Here is a 23116-nt window from a genome sequence, read left to right on the forward strand (position 1 = left end):
CCAGAAAGTAAAGCCCATGAAGACGGGGACCCTATCTCTCTTGTTTACACACCTTGTCCCCAGCATGTAGAGCAATGGGAAGGAACGTGGTAGTCGCTTGATAAAGATTTGGTGAACAAACTGATGGATTTCCCAAAGCACCTCAAGCCTTGCATTGCACAGTCCCTTCTTGGTCCATGGATGGGGCAGCTTCTCCAAATGTAATCAGTTCATAGAAAATACTGAAACTTGGGAGAATCTTAAACCTCTGTGAGCAATGGTTTTGAGGCTAGCAGGAATTTCCAGGATGGTGCTCCAAAGCTCAGCAATGTGAAACACTTGAATTTGCCATGGCATTTTCTTATGTATAGAAGGAGAAGTGTAAAGAGATAGAAGACTGAGGGGGTTCAAATGTCACCCTAATGTTCTCCCTGGTTCTTTTTTTATTTAAAAAAAAATATATATATATGTATATATATATATACATGCTGGTGCTGCTAAGTCACTTCAGTCGTCTCCAACTCTGTGCGACCCCATAGACGGCAGCCCACCAGGCTCCCCTGTTCCTGGGATTCTCCAGGCAAGAACACTGGAGTGGATTGCCATTTCCTTCTCCAGTGCATGAAAGTGAAGTCGCTCAGTTGTGTCCGACTCTTAGCGACCCCATGGACTGCAGCCCACCAGGTTCCTCCATCCATGGGATTTTCTAAGCAAGAGAACTGGAGTGGGGTGCCAGGGCCTTCTCCAATATACATACATATATTCTCCCTATTTCAGACAAATGTGGTGATGTGATGAGAACAATTTTGGGGACATGAAGGGGGAGCATTCCCTGGAGACTTCACTCCTTACGCTGGCACTCGACTCCTCACACGCTTGTGTCAATCTCTCTTCCCCAATCGTGCTTCTCTTTACACCAACTGTGTTCCGCGGGTCCTGAATTGTCTGTCATGCCTCCACACTTCCCTGCATGGTTTCTCACACCTGTCCTGTGACTCTCACTGTGTTTTCAACCTAGAATTCCCTTCCTCCTTCCTCTGTGTAGGTCCAAAGCGTGCTCACCAGCTGGACCTGGTTCCAAGATCATCTTCTCCATCTTTTCTTACACCCCTCCTCACCTGGCAGTGACCTCTGCCTTCTCTGAACTCCCTGAATGTTTTTGCTTTTCCTTGTCATGTTCTACTTCATGTCAAGCTTGACTTCAAACTCCTTAAGGGCAGGAGCTATGCTTCATTTTCGTGTCCTTCACTGCCCCCAGCAAAGTCCTTTTTGTGATGAGTTAATGTCATGAAATTAAAAGACGCTTATTCCTTGGAAGGAAAGTTATGACCAACCTAAATAGTATATTGAAAGGCAGAGACATTACTTTGTCAATAAAAGTCCATCTAGTTAAGGCTATGGTTTTTCCAGTGGTCATGTATGGATGTGAGAGTTGGACTATAAAGAAAGCTGAGCGCCGAAGAATTGATGCTTTTGAGCTGTGGTCTTGGAGAAGACTCTTGAGAGTCCCTTGGACTGCAAGGAGTCCCAACCAGTCCATCCTAAAGGAGATCAGTCCTGAGTGTTCATTGGTGGGACTGATGTTGAAGCTGAAACTCCAATACTTTGGCACCTGATGCAAAGAGCTGACTCGTTTGGAAAGACCCTGATGTTGGGAGGGATTGGGGGCAGGAGGAGAAGGGGATGACAGAGGATGAGATGGCTGGATGGCATCACCGACTCAATGGACATGGATTTGGATGGACTCTGGGAGTTGGTGATGGACAGGGAGGCCTGGCGTGCTGCAGTTCATGGGGTTGCAAAGAGCTGGACACGACTGAGTGACTGAACTGAACTGAATGACATTTCCTGAACACACACAGCCTCAAGTCATCTGCTCTGGGCAAGTCTTCTTTCCCAAGACTGGAGGATGAAGTCATGTGACTTATGGAATGGGCAATTGAAACCAGTGTCTGCGAGACCCCCATGTGTCCCAATGAGAGGTCCAGAAAACAAAGGGAACTTTCCCTTTTCCATTCAGATGTCTTCCTGTTGGGTGGCCAAAAGCCCGGAACAAAATTCCTGGGCACCCTCAACTCTCTCCGCTTCCCATCTTTCACAAATGTTTTATTTCAAAACTCTGTCCAAATAAAAAATCTCCAAAGAAAGTCAAGTGCTAACACTGAGCACATGAGTCTGAGAACCAGAGATACAAGTGGAAACAAAGACTCTGCTTTTGCTAGGTAAATGTTGTCAAATACAGAAACATGCAAATGTATTTATCTCAAGTGGGTTGTAAACAGAGTGTGCATCCCACATGGGGTCCAATCACTTGCAAGAAGATGGTAACCGGTTTTGGAGAATCTCACACACATTAAGCCAAGGATCCTCCCTTTCTGCATGATTCAGGAGATTTGGAAATGTTCTGCGAGCAATGTGGTTTTAAAATGAAGCCCAGTACAAGCTTTTGATCTATATGGGATAGTATGTGTGCGTGTGCAACTCTACTGAACCGATGGGCTAAATTTAAACATTCCTCACGTACAGAATCTGGATTTACTGTTTTGCTTTGGGACACACACATCTTTTGAGTTTTCTACATCTATGGCACATGGCGAGGTGAGGAGAGGGAAGCCTGTGATCTTTCTAAGGCCAACACCCAGTGTGGCCTTGGCCACTCTGTGGGGATTGTCATATTTTCAATAAGCAATTGCTGTTAGAGAGTGAACCAGTGAAAATCTTTCCCTGAACTCATGGATCGAAACAGGAGGAAACACTCCATCACTGGAAAGTGACACTAATGTATTCTATTAGATTTGCTTATCATGTTAAAGAGCATATTAAAAGGAAATGTTTGGAAAAGGGATGCCATAACATGGTATGATGGATTGAGAATTCCTAATTTGGAAAAAATGTGCTAAGACAACATGATTGATGTGAGTGACCTACTTTATTTTATAAGAAAGTATGAGCTGCCTCAGGCTCATTGGTACACATATTTGGAAAAAGTTGTTTTTTTTCCACATTAAGTTTTTATTAACATTTTCAAAAGAGCAGAAACACCATAGAAGGATATAAGTTGTGACTTGTCAATGCAGACGTGTTTGTAGTCATTTGCTGCTTAGAAAATGTGTCCCCCTTGCTGGAAGGGTTTCTGAATTAGGCATTTCTTGCCACACAAACACCTGATGGGGAGAAATATGACACCTTTTCCTACTGATAAAAAAAATGACAGTGAAGGGGTGTTTTTATGTAAACCATAAATGGATCTTCTGCTCCTTGTAGGCAGCAAACTCTTAGAATACTTAACATTTCAGGAGCATCCTGGCCACCTTCCTGCTACACAGAGGAAACAAGATCAAAGCTGAATTAACCATTTTATTTCTACTTGAGAATTTGGAACCCTAAACTGAGGCTCCCCATCATTGAACAAAGCTGCTAGAGGTCAGAAACTTTCTGGAAGTCAGGAATTTTGGGTTATCCCAGAAAACAGAAATAACTGCAAAAGTTCCAGTGAGGGTTGGTGGCTGACAGAATACTCTGCTACTATTAAAATAATGGTACAAGTCCATTTAAGAACTTAAGAAATCCATATGGTATAATGTTCACTGATGAAAGGGAAACATGAAGAAGAAATATGTATGAAAAAGTGGAGGCGGGAGAATAAGCTTTCTAGAGGGCAATTTGTCCACTTCATCACAGAAACCTTAGATTTCTGCATGCCTTTGGATACAGAAAGTCCATTTCTAGAAATTTCTGTTAAAGAAATAATCATGAATATTCACAAAGATTTATGTCATAAGACGTTCACTGTAGATTTATAATATTAAAAAATGGACTCTAAGTGTTCAAAGATAGGGGACTGCTTAAATAAATTCATACACCTAATGGAGCCATTAGAATGATAGTTTAGAACTATAATGTGAAATTTTATTAAGTAGGAGAAGTGGGTTAGAAAACAATATGCGTATTATGATGCTACTTGTAAGACTCTATAGACAAATGTCTACTTAATTCTTAGGTATATATGTCTGTTTACATCAGTAGATATATGTATAATGTTATATATATTATGATACTATTTTAAATATATATGTGCATATTACATGTAGTTTTTTGAAGGGCATTCATCACAAGGTAAAGAATGACTACATCTGAAGGGTAGATTTTACAGATATTGCTTGTTTCTTTCCTTTTGTATGTTTTCATTTTCTACAAGAGACATGCTTTATTTTGGTAATAAATAAAGCCGTTATTAAATGGAAAATCCAAGAGACCCAGCTGATTACTTAATAGAAACAATAAGAGACTTTGCAAGGATTCCCAGACACAAGCTAGTTTTCTCATATAATAGTAGTAACAGGTTAAAAATATAAAATGAAAATTATTCCATTCACCATAGCAAAAAGAAAACAAAGCATAAATCTCCCACAAAACTGAAAATACAATGACTTATTCATAAGAAATATCTAAGACCTGTTTAGAAACATACTGAAGTACATCAAATAAATTACTCCTCTGCTTGGGATTGCTAAATATTGTGAAGATTTCAGTTCTTCCTCGAATTAGTTTATAATTCTTATGCAATTTCAATAAAATTTCTGATTAAAAGAACAGACAAGTTGATTTTAAATTTTATCTAAGCCATACACATGAGAATAGACATTTTTTATAAAAGAAGAAAAAGAAGAGGATTGCTTTATTGGATTTTAAAAGCTATTACAAAGTCAGAGTAATTAAGCAGTACGATAATGTTGTGCTGTGCCTGTTAGTCATTCAGTCATGTCTGACCCTTTGCGACCCCATAGACTATAGCCCACCAAGCTCCTCTGTCCATGGGGATTCTCCAAGCAAGAATACTGGAGTGGGTTGCCATGCCCTTCTCCAAGGGGTCTTCCCAGTGCAGGGATTGAAGCCAGGTCTCCTGCATTGCAGGGGGATTCTTTGCTCAGCCACCAGGGAAGCTTATGGCAATGTTGTAGGAATATCAGATAGATAAATGGATAAAATAGAAAATAGGATAGAAGAAGACAGATGAATGAAATAAAATGTATCTTTGGGAATCCATATATGACAAAGATTGTATTTCTTATTAGTGAAGAAGGACCGGATTTTTCCATAAACAATGCTGAAATAGTTATCTGTTTGGAGGGTAAAAAAGTCAGTTTTCACCTTATGCTACATTTACAGAAAAAAACCAGAAACAAATGTATTAAAGATGTATACATTAAAAAAAATTGATATGAAGTTGGAAAAGAAACCTAAAAATAAGAATTCCATAACCTTGAGAATGAGGAAGCTTTTTCTTGAAAAGAGACATACCTCAGACTCCAGAAAGGAGAACACTAACAATTCTACTGGCATAAGTATTTAAATCTTTGGTGTGGGGACCACCACCCCTCCTCCTACCCCCTGCCCCCAGCCCATGGAAGCAAGTTCCCTTTGTTCCAGATTGGCTGGGACACAGGGCACTCGTGGAGTCTTCTAAACAGTTGAGGATGACTTTTGATCCCCATCCTCTGACTCAGTGTCTAGAGTGCCTGGGCTTCCACCAGCAGCTCTGGGGTGAAACTGGCTTGGCTCTTGAGTGACTAACACCCCTCGCTTTCTGCTCTCTCGGGGCTCTCTGAAGAAGGGCACAGACCTGTGCCCTGATTCTAAGTGGTTAGCGGACAGGCCTCTAACTACTGAATCCCGGCTCTGTAAGCCCTGTGTTTGATTCACATCTGTGCTCCCACAGTCTAGCCAAGTGCCTGGCAAACAGTAGGTGCTCGCTAAGAGTGTGTTGAATCTCAGTGGATTGACTGTAAAGGCCCAGGTCTATCTCCAATCTTCCTAGAGCTCACCCTGACCCTCCACTATCCCTGTCCTTACTGAGACTCTTTTTTTTTTTCTCTTTTTTCTAAATAACATGAATGTGGTTCATCTCTAGGACCTGAAGCCACCCAGCATGGCTAGGGGTCCTGCTACCAGCTTAGCTTCAGACCGAAGGGGCTAGAAGAACACAGGCCAGCTTTCTCCAAGAGGTTTAGAGCCAAAGATGGCAGAAGAGAGGAGGAGATCTCTCTGCTTCTCTTCTGAGTCCGCTTTTCCAGCAGTTTCATCAGCTTCAACATCCCCCCACCCCACCACAAGAATCTGACTCTACCACAGCTCCTTACGGCCAGTGACCTTGCTTTTCTGCATCTTGGTCCCAGCACATGGCACGTGCACGTGAACAGTGTGATCTCAACATCTTGCCACAATAGAAATCCGAAGCTTAGGAGGAGCAATGATGTTACAGGCCGTACAGTGCGGCTCCTGCCCTCGAACTCAGAAGCAGCAAAGACCTGCCCAAGGTCACAGAGATGATGCAAGAGATTCAGCCAGGATGCCTGACCTCATTTTCAGAGATCAGCCAAAGCTAAAGCTAGTTCACTTGACTTAGTTTGGGAACCAGGGAACCCTGTTGGGATCCACCCATCCCATACCAGATCCCCTGCGTTGGCTCCAGCTGAAGCTCAGTTACTGCTGGAAGAGGCATGATGCTCTCATAATGAAATCATATCTTCAGCAAAGATCCTTGAGGCTACCTAACTGTGAAATAATTACATGGGCCTCAAAACTGGGAGATCAAGTGTTTCTATTCCAACATCCCATGATGCTCTTAGAAAAAGCTTCACTATAAACTGCAGGTGGGGTGGGGAGAGGCAAGATTTCTGAGCCAGGACCCAGTGGTTTAATTCCACCTTTTATGTTTTGGCATCATCTCATCTATGTGTATATCTCTCTATAGACATATTAAAACAACATTATAAGAGATTAAAAGAGTAACAATTGTCATCTGTAATCATACTGCTATAACTCAATTGTACCAGCATGCATGTGTCTCCTTATTTAATTACATAATGCATAAATGCACCCTTGTTGTCAGAAACCACTATCATTAAGTTGTAAAGAGCATAAAGAAGGCTGAGCGCTGAAGAATTGATGTTTTTGAACTGTGGTGCTGGAGAAGATTCTTGAGAATCCCTTGGAATGCAAGGAGATCCAACCAGTCCATCCTAAAAAAAATCAACCCTGAATGTTCATTGGAAGGACTGATGCTGAAGCTCCAATACTTTGGCCACCTGATGTGAAAAGCTGACTCACTGGAAAAGACCCTGATGCTGGGAAAGATTGAAGGCAAAAGGAGAAGGGGTGGCAGAGAATGAGATGGTTAGATAGCATCACTGACTCAATGGGCATGAATTTGAGCAAACTCTGGGAGATAGTGAAGAACAGGGAAGCCTGGCATGCTGCAGTCCATGGGATGTCAGAGTCAGACATGACTTAGCAACTGAACAATAGGTTGTAAAAGTCCCTGGTCCACACCATCCCCAACCATGTCAGCTCTCCTACCCTAAAATAACACAGTTGCCAGCTGTGTATCTTTCAAGAATTTTCCCCTGAGTTTACATGTAAGTATCCACATGTAACTTTATATTATAATGTGAATAAAACACAGATAAATAGTGTTTATTTGAAACATTAATAGGATCATCCTATGTTTTATTCTGGAACTTGTTTCCCCTCACCTTTAACAGGCTTTGGGAATCTTTCCATAATACTATACACAGATAGCTACTTCCATCTTTGAACAGTTACACAGTTTTCTGTAGTATGGCAGCATCATAATTTAAAAAAAAACCTGTCCCATATTAAAGGATACTTGGATTGTTTCTGATTTTTCAATGTTCTAAACAGTATATATATATGCTCATTTTAGCTGTAAGCTTTCTGCCTCTCTCACGACGCATGACTGATGAGCCTTATTCATGTCAGCAGAAGGTCCTACTAAGGGATGTCAGAGATTTTGTCTGTTTTCTTCACTGCTATGTTCCCAGTGCCCACAACAGTGCCTGCTCAGCCTAAGTGCACAATAAACATCTGTTGAATGAATAATTACCATAAAGGGAGGACGCAGCTGAAAATCATTTTCACAATTAATTGCCTAACGTGTACTTTACAAAGGCATTTTTACTCCCTAATCATATTCTAGGGCTTCCCTGATAACTCAGTTGGTAAAGAATCCTCTTACAATGCAGGAGGCCCTGGTTTGATTCCTGGGTTGGGAAGATCCCTTGGAGAAGGGATAGGCTACCCACTCCAGTATTCTTGGGCTTCCCTTGTGGCTCAGCTGATAAAGAACCTGCCTGCAATGTGGGAGACCTGGGTTTGATCCCTGGGCTGGGACTCCAGTATTTTGGCTTAGAGAATTCCATGGACTGTATAGTCCATGGGGTTGCAAAGAGTCAGACACCACTGAGCAACTTTCACTTTCACTTTCATCATATTCTAGCCTTAGAACAGTTGTGTGAGGTCAGTAAAGCTTGCATTGTTATTACCCCCAACTTACTGATGGGGGGAAAACAGGAAATTTCATGTCTGAGCACATTAAATTTTCTAGTTCTCCAACTAGCCCTTGAAGGCAAGGATCATAATTCACTAAATTTTTTAACCCTGTTAATTGCAAGTCAATTGTAAATTTCCTTATAAATAGTAAGTGTACAATATTGGTTAAATGAATAAATGATCCCCTGATACTATAAATGTGAAGTGGTCCCATCCTTGTGAGAGCACAGGGCTTCCTAGCCCACTCTGCTTTCAAGATGGCCACCAAGCTGTCCTGAGCCAACTTCGCCACCTGGTGGCTGGTGGGGAAATCGCCTTTTCTTTCTTCCCCACTGCTTCCGGTTATGCTTTTTCCTCCATCACTACTGGCTCAAATCTACCTCTGACAATCCTTCTAGGCTTACATACCTTCTAAATCTCCTTTCCTTTTCTCTTTAGAATTTTAAGTCTTACCCTCCTCTACTCTCTCCAAGTTATTTAAAAGTAAAGGACAACCAGCCAACCCCAATCATGACTGAGAAGTCAAACTATAATGCTCTGGTAGCAGTGAAAAGGGAAGACATATATTTTGAAGTAGAAACAGATTTAGGGCCACTCAACCTTCAAAGTGCCCCAGGACCCCTTACAGTCTCTCCATAAGTCTTCATCTAATTCCTTATCCCGTCAACTCTGCCTGCTTTGAAATGTGTTTTCCCTTGTCAGTTAACATTCACTTCTATTTTTCTGTTTTTTAAAAATGATGACAACCTCTATCCAAACACCTGTAAGATGTCAACATAGTGCCTTGAAGACAGCAAGATATGTTTCTGGAAAAAGAAAAGAATTTTGCTTTCTTCCTATTTTATTTTTTTACAGGGCGCACAACCACTATAATGATGTTTCTACCAAGTGTAAAATTCTATATCTTATGAACAGTTCACTTAATAGACTTTGGGGGAGGAGAAACTTGGAACTTTGACCATCATTTATAACATCGTTTCTATGAGGTACAAACATATTGAGTCCTAGATAGTGATTAAGAAAGAAACTTTTGGAAATAATCTATTCGAAAGTTAAGACCTTCAATCTCCCTTTCTGACTCCAGCACAGATTCTTATTAGGCTCCAAGGGACACACACATACACACATCCTCACCACTTTACCCCCCTTTAAAAATACCGAAAATCCAAATAAATCCCTCCCACCCCTTCACCTCCATCCCCTGCCTCTATCAGGAAATGCAATGCCTCATTGCAAATATAAAAGAGTAACAGCATCAAAGAGGGAGAGTTTGGTAGATGGTGGGCCCAGCTGGATCTTCAGATTACATTCCCTTTTTAAGGCCTTTTGGACTTAACTGCTGTCCTGCAGAGGGAAGCAGTGCTGAGGGTTGGTGCACTGGGAGGTGGGTACCCAACCCTGCTACTCTCTTCTATTTAGTTCCAGACATCGTATTTGCCTTGTCTTAGCTCAGCATCTCTTGCTTTCTTTTTCTCCTTCCCCATATTCCTAGTTTGGTCTTTTGCTATAGTATTTTTCCAGGATGCTTTCCTTTCTTTTTCTTTATTGAGGCATAAAAATTTACAGTAAAATACACAGGTCTTAAGGTTGGTGAGTTTTGGCAGCTGAATGTGTCTGTGTTACCATGGCCCAAATCAAGATATAGAACATTTCTAGGATCCCAGAAAGTTCCCTTGTTCCCCTTTCAGTGAACCTTCTCCCAGAGGCAATCACTCTTCTGAATCCTATACCCAGTTATGAACTTCATGTAGATAGAATCATATAGTATATTTCTTTCTTTTCCTTTCCTTACCAGAACACTGGCAATGAAAAGGTATAAATATAAACTTCTTTTCTTTTCCAAGATTGTCAAAAGTTAACATCCCAAATGCTGACAGTAGTGACCTCTGGTCAGGAGGGGTTTAAGTGATTGTTACTATCTTCATTATACATTCTAATCTAGTATGTGGGCACATGTTAGTTGCTCAGGTGTGTCTGACTCTTTTTAAGCTCGTGGACTATAGCCTGCCAGGCTCCTCTGTCCATGGAATTCTCTAGGCAAGAATACTGGAGAGGGGTAGCCATTCCCTTCTCCAGAGGATCTTCCTGACCAAGGGACAAAACTGGGTCTCCTGCATTGCAGGCAGATTCTTTACCATCTGAGCCACCAGGGAAGCACTGGTCTAGTATACAGATATACATATAATTTTATAATAATGAGAACAAATAAAGCTTTTTCATGGGAGGTGGGGCCATGGCTCTTGGGGAGAGTGAAGATGTGAGGTTCAGAATGAGTGTGGGGATAGAGCCCTGGGCACCTAAAGGCTGAGAACACACTCCCTAGCTAAGGACTTGCTAGAGGCAGGGGACATGGTACACTATCTCAAAGTCAGAGACACTTTGAGCTATTTCCTATCTGGAGTCTCAATTATCCCGTTAGATGTGGAATTATTTGCTCAAAGGATTTCTCCAACCTCCAACTTAAATCTTAGCAAAGAAAAGCATTGTCTAAGCAAGAGTTAAAAATGCTATTAAAGTCATGGAAACACACACACACATGCAACTTTAAACTCTTGATCACACATTTGATCGATGCAAGTAAAGCAAATGGTAATTGAACAAAATATACAAATAATAATACAGCAAAAATTGTAGATAAAATCTGTACACTATGGTCTCTAACATTTGAACTCAGATAGCGGCAACTCCTTGTTCTGTTTCCTTGATGGTCCTGCGATACAGATTGGTACGTACATGGAGAAAGAATGTGTGTAAGAGGGGCAGAAATTAAGAAAAAGTTTTGAATCCCAAAATAACATTTGCAGAAATACTTAAAACAAAGAGAAAACAACCTAGCAATTTCACAACAGAATGCAAGGCCTAACTCTGTTGGTTAAATGGTCTCATATGTGGTATCTGTGGAGCTGGGAGGCTTGGAATGAGCCAGCTCAGGCCAGTCCCAGGGTTCTGTGTGAACTGGCTGGGCAGTGATCACGTCCTGATAGTTCAACCTCACCGAGCCTGTTTCTGTCTCTTTAAAATGCAGTGATAGTGGCTACCCACCTGAAGGGGTTGGTGGGAGGGATGACTGAAGTGAGGTGTGAACAAACTCCTTATGCACCGTGTATACTAGCCATATGCCAACTGCTTATTGTCTCTTCCAGAACTGGAATAAATGCTCTGGAGAGAATGGGGGATCCAGACTCTGGTGGACTCAAGAGCAAAGTGTTATGTCTTTTCTTACCCTGTGGAACTTCCTCACTGGGGAAAGGGAGACGTTTTGATAGGAAATGAGATGGTGGGATGGTGGGGGTGGGGTGGGATACTGGAATCAGATAGATGGGCTTGGAATTCAGACCCCTTCGTTTACTAGCTGTGTGTGAGGTTAGGTGAACCTCTTAACATTTCAGAGCCCCTGTGTTCTTATCTGGAAAGTGAGAAGAGAAGTATTCTGATGGATTGTTCTGAAGACTGGATGAAATAGGTCCTTGTAATGAGTGCTTAGCCCAGTACCCTTGGCAGGTGCCATGAGTGGTAGAAATGGACTGTCTCGTTCAAGATGCTTTGGTGGCAAATGCACAATGAAAAAGACCCTTTCTTGTTCCCAGCACACGTGAGCATCTGCTCCTTAAACCATGATGGGGTTGGCGGGGTGGGGGCTCAGAGCAAGAGGCAGAAACATGGAACTCTTAACACTTCCACAATTAGAACAAAGTTTTCTACCACTCTGGGCAGGGGCTAGACAAATCACCTGGATGAAGGAAATACTACAGATGGGCCAGATGTGCTGAAGTCCATCTCGGGGAGATTCACATGGTTGGCACTGTGATCCACCCTTCATCTGGAAGCCCTGGCGTCTCCTGCGTGTTCAGACGCCTCCCCAGGCAGCCAGGCTCCGAGACTGCAGCCGTGGGGAGGAGGAGGAGGAGGGGTCAGTTGTTTTATTTTTAGCAACGTGAAGACATTTTCCCACTTCCTGGTCCCCAGCTCATCTTAGCAAATACCTCAGAGTCCAGCCAGGGACCGAGTCGGGAGGGCATAGCCTGCACTCTTGCACGTCGGCAAAAACGTGGAAGCCTTTTCCTAAGGCTGGGGACTGGACCAGATCAGAGGAGGACTCGCTGAACCCGGGGTTTTGCCTGAAGTGGGAAGCCCACCTCTTGGTCAGATTTTAGCCGAGTTTCATTGCTTTGTTCCACAAGGTGTTCGCCAGGTAGCCATTTGGGAGATCTACTTTCAAGAAATAAACAGCTCGCCACACCCTGCCTCCTGGCGGTCTCTGATTGTTCTTGCCCTTTCTCCAAGTCTTCCTCCCGCCCCCCATTCTCCCTCCCCCTCCACTCCAATTTCTCTTCCCGACTCCCAGGCCTCAGAAGTAGACCCTTCAGGTTCATCGGGCTGTAAAGTCGGGGCGTTTCTCTTTCCTGATGCTTTAGTCGGCACTAGACTTCAATGATCTTTTTTCCTCCCTCCGTAAACTGGATCTCCGGCGTGGGGCTAATAACCTAGGGACATCTGAAATCCCGATTCCGTTCCACCTGGCCCCAGCCCTCCTGCGGGAGCTCCCAACTGCTTGCTTTCTTAGGCTCTTAATAGATATTAGAAGCCGACCACCTGATCTGCAAGCGGTCTAAGCCACAGACAGCTTTTCCAGCCGCGGGGTCGGCGGAGGGCGGCTGCAGGTTGGAGCCGGGCCCCGCGTGCGCGCCCGTGTCGGGCGCCGAGGCCGGAGCAGTCATTCCGGCGTCTGGAGCCCAGAACCCGGGGTGAAAGGCCTCCGCTGCTCTCGCAGGCGCCGCAGCCGAGCATATGCTGCACTCTCCAAATTCATTTTTAATTCATGACATCAGTGTAGGGACCACAGGAGCCTCTAAACAGCCTCTCTCAAAACCAAAACAACCACGCGAGCGGGGAGAGGGGCCGGCCGCCCAGTCCAGAACGTCGGCTCCTCGGTCCCCAGGGACTGGGCATTTGGAAACCACTTTCCAGAGCGAACCTGCTGTCCCTTATGGCAGAGTTCCCTCCCTCCCCCACCCCCCCCTTCGGTCCCTGGAGCCTAAATTGGACTCCAGGGTTATTTGTTATAAAGACATGGCTGGTGTCAAAGTGGTTTCGATTAGGATTTTTTTCAGTAACGTTGCATGAAAACGATCAAATATGTACTTGCAGGAAGATTAAAGGCTTCCCTAAATACTTTTACACACATAAAATAAATATATTTATGTGTACTTATATATGAAGAGCTATCTACACATACAGTATAATATATAATGTATAAAAAGATGTTAAATAATACAGTATTGTAATATTAGAGGTTAAATATATGCCAAGCAGTACATAATATGATGAAATCCATATAATATATATTGTATATTAAACAATATAGAAAACAAACGGCCCGAATGTAAAATATATTAGACAGTCTCCTTCTCTGAAATATCCAAAGTCCTGGAGCTGGGTGTCCCTGAACCCCAGCTCAGCACAGGGCACCTAAAAGGAAGGAGGGAGGCTCACAGTGGTTCCTGAGTGCTGATGCTGCCACCCCAGCTCCCCACAAGACACCCAAGTGTCTTGGGCTGGATCAGCTGCTTATTGGAGTGACAGAGTTAACAGATGATCTCCCTCTCTCTCTCTTTTTTTTTTATATAGAACATAACCACATTTATTTAAGAATGAATTCCAGTATCAAACGGCAAATTTCAACGCAAAAACTATTACATTTGCACCAAACTCATACTCTCTTAGCAAATTTCAAGTATTTAGTACATTTTTAGCAATAGTTACCATGCTCTTAACGGAGGAGGTCAGACTCCAAATGAAGGGGAGACACAGATTTCCTAAAGGAGACCTGAGGGCATCCATTCCCAGCACCACTGCAAGCCCTGAATCTGGCCTTCTGTCCCACCAGTGTAAACGTAAGTGTTCTTTTCTCAGGCACCTAAGACAACTTTAAGGGCCATTTTCCAACGTAGGCATTTACAGGCAATTTGGAGATTGAAACGGATCTTTTTATGCAAGATATGAACGTTCTGGAGGCCCTTTAAAGTTGTGGTTAGAAAGGCGGTTAACAAACCCGGGGATGGGCTGCAGGAGACTACTCAAAGCAAAGCAAAATGCAGTTAGAAATTTGATATTAACCGCGCACTCGCCAGTCCTGCAGCCTAACTACCATCGCTGCGTGCTTACACTGCTGGTGCTGGGGGAAAAAGGAGAAACACTGACAGCGAAGTCACCCTGAAGAATTACCTCGTTTAAATGGGGGAAAAAAAAAAAAAAGCTCAGTGGCTTACTGGCAAACTAAAAGAATGTGCGTGGGAATTCGTTTTTCTCCGGAGTTACCCAGGAGTGGAACCTCAAAATCAGATGGGGGAGGACGGTGGCAAATGAGGGCGGTTTTCGATGGAAAGGAGCGGCCCGCCTCGGAGCGGCCTCCGGACCCCAAGCCCCTCTTCCGAGCCCCGGTTCCCGAGTCGGAGGCCCGGGGCGCACGCCACTGGGAGCGCCTGGCGGCGGGGCCGTAAGCGGCCCCGGAGCGCGCTGCCGCGCCAGAGCTTTTATTTGCAGCCTCTTGAACTCTCCGCTTCTGGTTCTCTTCCCTTCGAGCGCCCTGCCGTGGAGTGTTAGACAAGCCCTGTCGTCTGTGGGCTCTCACCTCAGAGTCAATATTATCTCAGATGGGCACAATAGACTGGAATGAAAAGCTAATATTGAACCAATGAGGTCCCTGCCCGCGCCGCCGCGATGCCACCCTTTGTTGCGCAGCCCCGGGCGAGCGGCTGGCGGCCGCGCTAAGTGCGGGGCGGCTGTGGCCCGGCCTCTCAGGGTCCCCCCCTCAACGGGGGTGTGGCCGGGTTGGGGGACACGCGGAACGCAGCTGTGCTTCGGGTCGCCGGCAGTGGGGCCCCACTCTCGCCTCTCCTCCACCGCCAGGGGCTTGGCGGGGTCTCGGGGGAAGCGGGCAGCACCGCGTGCCCCCCCCACCAACCCCAGCTCAGACATCGAGGAGACGCAAATAGGGGAGCAGGGCCTGGTGTGCCCAACCTCTGGATGCCCTCCCCTGAATATAACTGTGGTGGGCAGCCAAGCAGCTTCGGGGCCCTGACCTTCAGAAGGCTTCTCTGGATCGTCTTGGGGAGCGGCCTGGCCGTGACGGGGGCAGCCTGTAATTAAAGATCGCCAGGGCCAAGGCTCCAGGAGGAGGGTCTCCTCAGGAAGGGGGCCATCAGACCCTCCCTGTGGGACTCTTCGGAAGCTCCCAGCTGGCGGCTCTTCTGTCCCCTGGCCAGGCCAGCTCCGCGCAGGCTGGGCAGAGTCAGGGAGGCAGAGATCGGTCGCTAGGCCAGGGACTTTCGGGGCACCTTGCTGGCTGTGAGGGGTCCTCGGGCCGCACTCTGGGATCCCCGACGCCGGCGCAGGGCCGCTCTGTGGGTATCCGCGGAGGTTTCAGGGCCGCTTTGAAGAGCTACAAGAGGGTGTGGAGCGCACGATGTCTCAGCCGGGTCAGCCCCTGCGCTGACTGGCCGCAGTGAGGCCGCCTACCTTCTGATCCTAAACTAGGGGCTTTAGTCCGCAGAAGACTACCCGGGAGGAAGCAAAAGCGTGTGGGGTGAGGCCTAAGGTGGAAACAGTGGCCTGGAGGACAATAGTGGACAAGTGAGTTCGAGGCAAGTGATGGGGTTACGAGCCTGGACTGGCTTCGCGTGTCCCTTCAGCCTGCCGCGTCTTCACTGCTATTTCTCATTGGCTTGAACGCATTGACGTTGGACGCTGGGGAGCTGGAAGTGGAAGGAACCTGGCCCCAAGGCTCTTTGCAGATGACCTCTCTGAGCCTCAATTTTCTCATCTGGAAAATGGGTCTCATGACTCCTTCTGTACCAGATTACGAGGTTCACTGAGAACTAGGTGTGCACAAACATGACGTTAAAAGCTAAAATTCGTTACAGGGAGCGGAATTGCCCTTCTAAGTCTTCCCCAATATCTTCCCAGGGTTTCTTGGAGAGATGCATCGTCCAAGAGAAAAAGCCTCCAGTTTCTTTCTCTTTTCCGGCAGCCATGATCTTTCTAAGCCCTAGTTTAGCCCCCAGAGCCCAGAAAACGAGGAAGTACAAAAAGAGGAGACAGGTCCCTGAGAGAGGGCCCGGCGGCCCGCCAGCATTTCAGAAACTATCCCTAGGTTTGAAAGTGGATTGCCACTGACACCCTCAAGGATGTCCTTAAAGGACTGGGCCCCACTAGTTACAAGGCCCATGAAGGGTGTCACGAGTGGAGTCTGAAACGAAAAGACGGCAGAGAAGGTAGCCTAAGAGTCAGCAGATGAGTTCCCCGCTGCCCGTGTTGGTCCTGTGACCCTGTGCTGCAGGTCACCTTATCCCGCCACAGGCAGCTCCTACAATAGTCGGTGACCTGGCGGCCCACTGAAGCCAAGGCTTTTGGGACTGTTGGAGGGGAGAACAACAACTCTAGACACCCACCAGCCAGGAGAGGGCAGGGGAGAGGGAGCTGTCTCCACCCCTGACCCGGCAGTCGCCTGAGCAAAAGCGTCCAAGTTCCTTAATTCTTGCATCCGTCAGTCTGCCCCCACGCCTATACTTGCTTGGGTTTTAGACTTTCATTTGAAGGTAGCCAAGGGAGAGAGAAACCGAAACTTCCTTTGATCTGTTTCTTTGCTTTCAATAGTGAAAAGGGACAGCCTGTGTGTTGAGAGATTGACGAGTTTCAGCGTCGTGAAGGAGGTAAACTCGATGGTCAGGTCCTGAACTTTCTGCATCAGTGCGGAGTTCCTGGCTCCTGAAACGCTGGCTCTCAAAAGGGATGGATCTCTGAGACCCAGACGCTGGCAGCCTCCTCCTAACAGCCGGAGAAGGATAGCGTGTTTCCTGCAGTGGTCTGGGGCTGCAGAAGCTTGGACCTGGGTCCAACCCTCCTGGGAGGGCTCGGTCCCCCCCCTCCCCCCAGTGAACGCCTTGAACAGTTACACACCGGTTTCCAATGAACCCCGCTCGGATTCCACGACTTCATCTCACGGAGGAGCCGGCTTGCTCTGGGACAGATAAGGGCTCCCGGAGAAAGGGGCCGGTCACCACGGCCGCCCTATCCGACTGCGTGATCAACTAGTGCCCCAGTAATAACCATCCGGACCCTTGCCTCGGGGCGTCCTTGGCCGGCCGCGAGGGGGCGTGAAGTTAGGAGAGCCGCACGCGAGACCCCCACGGGAGAGAACCGCACCGGAAAGCCCTCTCGACTGTACCCCAGGCCCGGCCAGCGCAAGCCAGCATGGGCCCATTCAGAGCCTCCGTGGTCAGGCCGCAGGAGAGAGGACTGACGCATGAAATCGTGGTCTCATCTGAGCGGAATGGCCCCGACAACAGGTGATGGGGGCCTCGCCGTCCTTTTTGGAGCACTACCGGCTCTCTCTTCTTCGCATCCTTCCGAAAGAAGCCCCACTGGGGTGGAGCTGGAATTCAAGCGTGGGTGGTGAACGTCGAAGCGGCGAGCTGATGGAGGGAGGAGAGACGGATTTCCAAGCTGCCCTCTCTTTCTCTGAGCCAACTTTGACGTTCTCTTCCGGCTCAGGCTGCGGTCGCAGGAAGGTCTTGGCAGTGGGGCACACAGGGGCTCAGCCGCCGGCGGGGATGCGGCTAGCGCCCAGGCCCTCGCCACTAGGCGCCGCTGCGCGCACGCGGATACCCGCCCCAGGCCGCTGCGCCAGCCCAGCGAGCGGCCTCAAGGGAGGACCGCAGAAAGGGATTTGCCGTAGTAACAATTTAAAGAAATGTTTTTAGGATATTAATTGTTCTCTTCGTTGTCCCACCGCCGTCCTACGCATTTGGAGAGGCCAGGTGGCTGGGAATCACAGTGGGTTGGAGGAATTCTTAGCCGGGTCCCAAGGATCTCCCCATCCCGGACACCTTTCCCATGCCTTGGTCCCGGGAAGCGGCTTCCCCTCCATCGACGTCCGCGCTTCCCGCGCTGCTAGGCGGGCCCACAGTGCAGCCTCACGGTACCGCTGGTACCGCTCACCTGGAGGCTCCTAACTGCCGCGTTTAGCGGAGTGCCACACGTACAAAGCCATCGCCTGACATTAACATTTGATAAACGGTTAAAAAAAAAAAAAAAAGACCTCGATGCTGGGGACAATTGAGGGCAAGAGGAGAAGGGGGCGACAAAGGATGAGATGGTTGGATGGCATCACTGACTCAATGGACATGAGTCTGAGCAAACTCAGGGAGATGGTGATGGACAGAGAAGCCTGGAGTGCTGCAGTCCATGGGGTCGCAGAGAGTCAGACAGACAGGACTTGGCGACTGAACAACAACTGTGCCAAGCATTAGCTCACTTACTCCTCTCAAACAACTAATAATAATAATCCTATATTTCCTTTTCAGAAAGAAAACCGAGGCTCAACAAGGTGAAAGTCACACAGGTAGTGGCCCAGGCAGCACCTGGCGTCCATCCTGGGTTGCAGGAAGCTATGCATCCACCCCGGTTGTCAAACAGGCCTGGCAGGAGCCGGAGGAGGGAAAAGCACTGCTGTTTGCTCCTCCAAATGTAGGGGGTCTGCTGGGAAACTCAGAGCAGATGGTATGGGAGAGAGGACCAGAAATCGCTGCCCTTTGATGTCTCCCTAGCCAAGAATGCAAGCCTCTCTCACCCCCAGCATCCCCTTAAAGAAGCCCTGGCCTTTAGGAGAAGGTGGAGGGGAACATGTCAGGAGCATGAGGTGAGCAGTAGCTTATGTTTGTACAACTTTATTGTTCAGTCTTGAAGCCCAGTGAGAAGCCTTGGAGGGGAGCCTTGCTTTGATAATAGCAATATCAAAGACAGGGACTACCTTTATTACAGCTCATTCATTACATGCTAGACACTAAGCACTTTGCTGGGCTTATCCTGAATGACCAGTTAGGTTTATCATTGAGCAGTCTCAAGAGCCAAGATATAACTTTGCCTAAGATCATCCAGGTCTGGCTTTGGGAGGGCCGGGGGTGGGGGCAGGTTTACTAAGGTGTAATTTACATACAGTAAAACTCACCCTTTGTTGTACACAATTCTGAGTTTTTAAAACACACACACACAGATGTATAACTGCCTGCCATGATCAGGAGGTAGAGGGGTTCTATCACTCCCTCCACAGCCTTGCAGGCAGCATTGGTCGTGATTTTAACAGATGACAAAATGGAGTTTGGGAGAGGTGGTGGTGTTGCCTAAGATCGCTCAGTGAGTAAGTGACAGATCAGTGACTTGAACTTTCATCCTGTGCCTGCCAGATCAGCTACCTGCACAGTGTAGCCTCCTAAATCTACTGAGCTCAACCCTCAGTGGCTGGGGCTGTGGAAGGGAAGAGCCTCCGAACCACCCCCGCCACAACACTCTCCACTGCTCGCACTGGTACTTAAGCCAACACCCACCTTTCCAGGAAGGGTGAGGAACAAAGAGAGGCCGAATTCTGCAAGGCTTCGGAAGCCACAGTAAAGAGAACTGCAGCTGCTGGGTCCAGGGAGCGGAGTCTAGGGGCAGCTTAGGCTCCGGGTCCAGACAGACTAGGGTGCCCAGCGACTTGATGCACCTCCACCGCCAGCCTGGTTAATGAGTTACTCTCCTAGTTAATTCCCCTGCATGTCGAGGCCAGCAGCGCCAACTCTTCCGAGCTCTTGGTCCTGGTGCATGAATTAGCATAGATTACTCTCCCCTTCCAGGACTTTGGAGTGAGGCCCCTCACTCACTGGAAACCCGCTTCTTCCTCACCAGGGCCCAGGAAAGGCGTGGGGCCAGCAGCAAACAGGGGCAGAGGAACTGGTTTGTCCTTCTGCCTCCAAGAAGGCCGATAGGAGATTCTCTCAGCCTCATCCACCTGCCGATAACTAGAGCCCTCTGGGGGTAAAGCCAGACCCCTTCAGGGCAGTTTGCAAGAGGCCAGTGGTCTGTCTCTTGTTGTAGGCTGGGAGAATCCTGGGCCCTGTGCCCTGGCCAACTGGTCCTACTTTGGGAGGGAGGCTGGGGTCTGGGCCCCAGACCACTCACTTTGTTAGGACACCTTCTGGACACATCTTGACCAAAGCAGGGGAAAGCGTTTAAGGTTGTACCAGTAACACTTGAGTGCTCAGCCTGAGAGTTTAGAAGAGATGGCTTCACCCCTCCGCCCAGACACTGAGTGGAGGCCCTTGGCCTTCAAGATCGTGTCCTTTTATTCCTTTCAGCTAAGATCACTAATATTGACTGTGCAACGAATGGCCATTCCCTGCCTGCAGACAGGGTGGGGCTTTTAGTACCCCCAGTTTCCATTTGGAGCCTAAGGCCGAGTTTGACAGGTCTGGTCTGCAGGTGAATCTGAACCTCCAGCCCTCCTGGAGATGTTTCTATGGAGAATGGGGTCCTCTCCCATCGACTCCAGGATCGGGGATCTACAACCCACCTAAACTGGGTGCTTCTTTCTGGGAACAGAAGGCTGACCTCTACTTCTACCCCAGACTGGCTGGCTAGTGCAGCCCAAAGACTTCCAGTTTTCCTTGTGGCTTCAGGCTCTCTGTTGGCCTGGGCACAATGGGGCTTGTGTCCCTACAGCCTAAGTGAAGGAAGGTTTTCTGAACTGGAGATGATATTTTTGGTGGTCTGTGGTTTAGGACCCAGGGAGATAGTATTCAAAATGCACCTCACCCCAAAAGGCTGGATCCAGCACCCTCTTTCCTTGGGCCTGTGGGAAAGGATGGGGGGGGGGGTGGGGGATGCCACAAAGCAAGGTGGAGAGAAACTGCTAAGGGTGAAAACTCAGCCAAGAGCATTGCCCATAGCTGCCATCAGAGAGCTGAAGTCTGAGGCAGGGGCAGGCTTCTTGGGACATGAACACAAAGCTGAGGCCCAAGACTGTCCCATGTGTGAATGTGTGTATGTGCCCTGGGAAGGTTGGGAGGAGGCAGCACCTGATCTCTGCTGGGTCCTCCCTAAGGCCAGGTGCCCGGACAACCCCAGAAAACACACTCCTAACCCCTCTCTCGCCTAGAGTGTTGTCTAAAAGGAGTGTTTGGACCCTCCTCTCACTGCACCCCCAATACAGACTATACCTGGAATAAAGAGAAATTGACATGAACATAAATACACAGCAGATGAATCCACAGAGGATCAAGGGTGACCCCAGGACAGGGAGCAGATAGCTGGCAAGGCAGGGGAACACGTTCCCAGACCTGGGGACCTATGACTGATGAATCTAGGGGCAGTGCAGCCTGACTTACAGGACTTCCCTCTTCTTCCCCTCCCAATCGACATTTTTTCAGTCTCACGGCAACCTCATCACCAAACACAGGCATTTCTTCGTCCTTAAGCAAAATGACATGGGCCGCCAAGTAAGAGATTTAAAGGATGCCAGTTTTTTTTTTTTTAATCATTGATTGTAAACGTGCAAAATACCTGCTGGTACTTCACTTTAGAAGAATGTAATTGGCAAAAAGAAAAAAAAGAGAGAAAAAAAGAGGCGGCTGATGAATAGATAATAGATCTTTAACCACCAATAAACAGAGAGCAGCGCCAGCAGCCTGGGGGATGTGATCATAATTATGCTGCTGCGTGAGCCAATGGAGACGAGGGAACTCGGCCCTAAAATCATCCCAAAACCGAAGGCAAGCTCGAAAATGCGGACATGGCCTAGGACTGGAGAAACGATCTGCGCTCCCTAACTGTAAGCCCTGGGTTTGCACAGCAACCCGCCCCTGGGACGACAGATGGCAGAATAATAATAAAAATAGTGACAATAAATAACAATAATGACAACAACATTGACAAAAATAACAACGACAACCTAATAGTAATAGTAACAGCACATGAGCCTCTCCCTTGACCTTGGACCCCTAGTCCCAGATGTTGAAGAAGGAGCTGTTTGGGGGAAGGAGATGAGCCCCTTTCCGGAAAGGAAAATCGAGACCCTGTGGGGAAGTTGGAAGCGCCCACCGTCCCGGCAGGTTCATCCACTCCGGTCTCAACTTGGAAAAGAACGAGGCGCGTCAAGGATGGAGAGATCAGCGATCCTGAGACCTCGAGGCTACGCGCGGTTGGAGGACCCAGTACTCCTCCACGCCAGGCTCCCTCCTCACCTAGGAAATCGCCGGGAGTTTCGCTGACCGAACAGCTCCGTTAACCCTCGCCGGGAACCCACCCCTGCCCGCTTACCCTCGAGGGCTCCCGGGACGATTCCAGCTCCCCAGACGCGGGGCTGCGGGAGGGCAGCAGCGCGGAAGCGCTGGGCGCGAGCAATCTGTAGCGTCCGCGCGTCCGTCTGTCCCCTCAAGCCCGGGCTCGGCAGGCTGGGGAGTCCAGGGGGCCGCAGAGGAGGCGGCGCCGACCGAGGACTCTGCAGGGACCGGGGTGCCCCGGAGGGAGTGATGGTGGTGGAGAGGAGGCGGTGGCCGAGGGGGAGGAGGTGGAGAAAGAGGAGGAGGGAGAACTGGAGGAGGAGAAGGAGGAAGAGGAGGAGGAGGAGAAAAAGCGAAGGAAGAGGAGGCGAAAGAGGAGGAGAAGAAGCCGCTGCGGCGCCTCGGGAGCGAGTGAGCTGGGGGCGCGGGGCGACGGCGCGGAGAGGCCGGGCGGCCCGGCGGGCGCAGGAGGCACGGCCGCAGCAACGGCGGCGACTCCGTTCCACTCTCGGCCCGGATCCAGGCCTCCGGGTTCCCAGGCGCTCGCCTCCCTCTGACGCACTTTAAAGAGTCTCCCCCCTTCCACCTCAGGGCGAGTAATAGCGACCAATCATCAAGCCATTTACCAGGCTTCGGAGGAAGCTGTTTATGTGATCCCCGCACTAATTAGGCTCATGAACTAACAAATC

The 23116-nt window shown here is 48.0% G+C and overlaps 1 long non-coding RNA gene across 3 annotated transcripts in view; it reads right to left on the reverse strand.

Annotated features, from left to right (window-relative positions):
• LOC121817669 (uncharacterized) overlaps positions 1 to 22964 on the reverse strand; it is a 108937-nt gene extending 85973 nt beyond the window's left edge. For all 3 annotated transcript variants that reach the window (XR_006057719.2, XR_009598051.1, XR_009598052.1), the window contains exon 1: positions 22465 to 22964. This is a non-coding gene — a long non-coding RNA (uncharacterized LOC121817669). The remainder of the gene's footprint in view (positions 1 to 22464) is intronic.
• Positions 22965 to 23116: the final 152 nt, after the last annotated feature.

The sequence above is a fragment of the Ovis aries genome, chromosome 22 (genome assembly GCF_016772045.2).
Source record: "Ovis aries strain OAR_USU_Benz2616 breed Rambouillet chromosome 22, ARS-UI_Ramb_v3.0, whole genome shotgun sequence".
NCBI lineage: Eukaryota > Metazoa > Chordata > Mammalia > Artiodactyla > Bovidae > Ovis > Ovis aries.